We start from the raw sequence: 4,225 nt of genomic DNA on the forward strand, positions 1-4,225 counted from the left end.
AATCTCGAGAAAGATGGGGTTAGAAGGATCGTAAAACGGGAAAGATAGTCCAGCCCTCAATTGGCCCAAAGTGACGGTCATCTTGTCGGACGTCCAAATATCCGACTGAATCCACTTGTAGTTCAGTTCCATGTCCTAGGTAGCAGAAACAGGAGGACTCACAGAAGAATCAACGACGGGAGTTAGGGTTAAACCCATATTTTGAAAATATGCTTGGAATTCTTCAAGAGATTTGAGTGAGATAGTCGCGGAAATCTTCTTGGGTGCCATGATAACGAAAAAAGAGTAAAATATTGAGAAAGATAGCAACAATGGCAGAAGAATGAGAAAGCGCAAAAACCAGATGAACACAGAATAAGGGAAGAGGAAAAGAAACCCCAGACCTAAATCAAGTGGGATATAAATAGCACATAAAAATGATCGGCTTAGTGGGTTGACGACACGTTCGAGGTATGCTAACCGGTAATAGACGGTTACTTAGAAAACGTGGACACGTGGAAGCAGGGAAGTGGAGAACGTGGCGGTTCGGGAATCCAAAGCGATTCTTATTCCATTCTCGTATGACTTGAATAGAATAAAAAAACGCAAAATGTGGGTACACGAAATAGACTCGCCATGTGTTGAACACAGAAGGAAGAAGCATGACTAGGAAATCTCACTTAAAGATCTCAGTCAGGGACTTGTCAATTCGAATGTCAGAATTACCTCATCATCGACCAATCCCGCGAAGTATCATACAGAAGTAAGGAGACTTACACGAGGAATATAAGTTACGAAATACCAAGATAAAGTACCCAACAAGATGCCAACGAAGAAACCAAAAGGGCGAAGTACGGTAACTTGGTTGAAAAGATAGATCGCGAAGTAACTATATTGGGGAGCAAGAAAAGAGACAGGTGTCCCGACAAGACCACGTGAAGATGTCGAAAGAAGGGGAAAAACTTTATGGAAAATGAACTGGGCGAAGTATAAAGCATCCCCTAAAGAACTTGGCGAAGTAAACTGAGTTGTACCCCATTAGGGTTGATTGGCCTATAAATAGAGGTCCTTGGGCAAGGCATGAGGGGAGGATTTTGGAGAGAGAGAAACAGAGCTTAGGGTAGAGAATGATATTAGGGTTTCCTTGTGTTCAAGAACTTGTATTTTGTTTCCTTAGAATTCATCAATAAATATTTCTTGGTTCATATTACTTTATCATGTCTTAGATCTTGATTGTTTTCCTTTTTGGGTGTACTACTGGATTTCCAGCAGTTACACTTATACATACATGGGCGCATGTATATAGTTGTTGTATCCCAGTTTTCATTGTTTTTTGATCCGCTTCGTGAAATAAAGAGTTTCATCAGTTTTTTGCTTTTCTTTCATGTTTCATCATATAAGTAATTTCATTGAAGCCGTTTCAGTTAAAGAGAAGAAGAAAAATTGAAATTCATATTAAGTTTTTCAACGATTTGGTATAAGAGTGGAAAATTATAGTTATACTTTGCTCGATAAAGTTGGCGAAGGAACCTTCGGACGTGTCTGGAAAGCTAAAGATAATCTAAGTGTTGATGGCTCTAAAATTGGAGCAATAAAGGAGATGAAGAAACCATATTCGTCCATGGAAGAATGTCTTGAACTTCCAGAAGTGAAGGCATTAGTTAAACTCTATGGGGATCCGAATGTCATCGCATTCAGAAAAGTCATCTACGAGAGTGGAGTGTTTTATTTGGTATTCGATTATGTAGAATCAACTTTGTATCGCCTTATGCATGATAAGATCAATCATTTTACGAATCCTGAGTTACTAAACGGGTTATTGGAGAACAGAATTGTATACACATAATCCATCACCTGCCACGTGGCGAAGGAATCACACGTGGGACACACACGACTCTTGAACATCGAGATATGATGCTACGTCCCAACACTCAAGGGGCACATGTCATCTCCACCTACTCGTCATCAGAGCCATCCAACGACGGAGGACCAAGGGTCACTAGAAAGGGAAGCTACTGCGAAGTACCATAGAATACTAAAATATCTACTTTACTCAATCCCGAGGAAGATCCAAGATTAAAGGTAGGGATGAGTCCCACTGACATGGATGTGATGGGGATACCAGACAGTTGTCTGACGCGTGCGGACTATCCCAACCACCCGCATTAAATGATATGAGCATAGGATACGTGTCAACTATCCTATGGATAAGAAGGAGGCGTCCCAACGTTGCAGTTAGTTACCATTGAAGCCATCGGTATATTACGAACATACCATCGGGATCAGCATAGAGTCCGAGACGATAACGACACAACTGTCCTTAGAATAAGACCCCACACGCATACTCTATAAATACCCAGCTTGATGGAAGCAGAGGGGCTCGACCAATTTTAGAGAGAGTGAGATATAGTTCAAGAAAGAAATTGTAAGAGTAAGTATGAGTTTCATTTCCCTCCTAGCTTCCTTCCTCACTTAAAGTCATTCAATTATCTTTGTAATCCCTTTCAATACATAGTGAAACACCAACCCTCGTGGACGTAGGTCTTAGTGCTGAACCACGTAAATCATTGTCTCATTTATGTTCTGCACTTATATATGATCTTCGTACTTTAACGTTATGCATCTTTTAAGTCATCATAGGAATCCCTATGATGAGAAACAAGGACGTGCCCGAAGGCTCAGAGTTTCCTTTTTTATCGCTCTTATGATATTTTATGTATATACTATCTCCTTGTCAGTTTTACTAACACTGCGAATATTGTTTTTGCACACGAAGATACCATCATTATTTCTGTGTTCACAAGGATAGGCCTTTTTTCGGAGTCTGAAATACGAGGATGGTCTCGTCAAATCTTGCAAGCTGCTGCACAGATGCATCGTCCTGGTGGATATATGCATCGAGATCTAAAACCAGATAACTTGCTGGTCAGTAAAGATGGAGAGTCAATAAAGATTGCAGATTTTGGTCAAGCTAGGGAAATTGATTCTAAATCACCGTGTTCAGATTATGTTACCACACGGATGTACCGCGCACCTGAAGTGCTGTTAAACTCGGTTTCGTATACCTCCGTTGTTGATATGTGGGTGATTGGTGCTATAATGGCCGAACTGTATTCGTTTCGTCCTCTTTTTCCTGGTTAGAATCGAGCAGATCAGATGTATAAGATTTGCAGTGTAATCGGAAGTCCAACATATGAGTCGTGGGCAGAAGGAATACAACTAGCAAATTCCTGCGGTTACAAGTTTCCTCAAGTACATCCATATGGTATTTCTACAATGATACCATCTGCTAGTCATGAGGCTATAGATCTGATTAAATCCCTTTGTTCTTGGGATCCAAAAAACAGACCAACAGCTATGGAGGCTCTGGAGGTTCCTTACTTTGCGCCTGATATGCGTGAATTGCCAGAAGCGACAACAAGTGCAAAATTGGAGCAGAAAATATATCCTAATAAGACTTGCTTTGGTGAAAAACTTCTTGGCCCTTTCTCCCCTGTTGGAGATATTACAATTGAAGATATGTTAAAGAGGGTTTGGGCAGATGATACAAGTGCAAAGTTCGAGCAGAGAATATATCCTAATCAGACTTGCTTTGGTGTAGAACTTTTTGGCCCTTTCTCCCCTGTAGAAAACATGACAAGCCAAGATCTGTTTGAGAGTGTTTGGGGTTGCAGTTTAGATGCCTCTTTGAGAGAGCTAGCTCATCAAGAGAAGTAGACAGCAGCAGCAGCGCATTCTTTCTAAAGTTGGGGATCGGCAAAGATGATGCAACAAAAGTGTATGGAGATTCTTTGATTTGTCTAACAATTAACTTCCCCTTATTTTCTTGTCTTCGTTTTTCTTTTAAAGCTTGCATGCATGGCTTATGTTCATGTTTTTTAATTTAGAGTGAGCAAGAATTTGAAAAAAAGTGTACGAACTTAATGCTGATATTTTGATACTCTTTCTTCGACTCTCGATTGTGCTTTTAAGTAAAACTAAAAGATACTGAAATAAAATAAAAAAAAAACTAAGTTTTTAACAAGAATTATTATTCCATGGTTCCACACTAAGTTGAGTACAGTAGGTATGACCCTAGATTGAACCATTTCCGAGTTTCCACCATTGCACTCCATACAATGATTGCACGGATAGTTGGACTAAACCCTTGGTTAGAAGTGATAATCGGGTGAGTATTATACGAAACCAAATTGCTGTCTTAAATGAGATTACAAGCATCATTAATTACCGTTTCTGGATCATTTAT

At 39.9% G+C, this 4,225-nt stretch overlaps 1 pseudogene; it reads left to right on the forward strand.

Annotated features, from left to right (window-relative positions):
* Positions 1 to 641: 641 nt before the first annotated feature.
* LOC113362074 lies at positions 642 to 3,696 on the forward strand (annotated as a pseudogene).
* Positions 3,697 to 4,225: the final 529 nt, after the last annotated feature.

This window comes from Papaver somniferum, chromosome 1 (genome assembly GCF_003573695.1).
Source record: "Papaver somniferum cultivar HN1 chromosome 1, ASM357369v1, whole genome shotgun sequence".
Taxonomy (NCBI): Eukaryota; Viridiplantae; Streptophyta; class Magnoliopsida; order Ranunculales; family Papaveraceae; genus Papaver; species Papaver somniferum.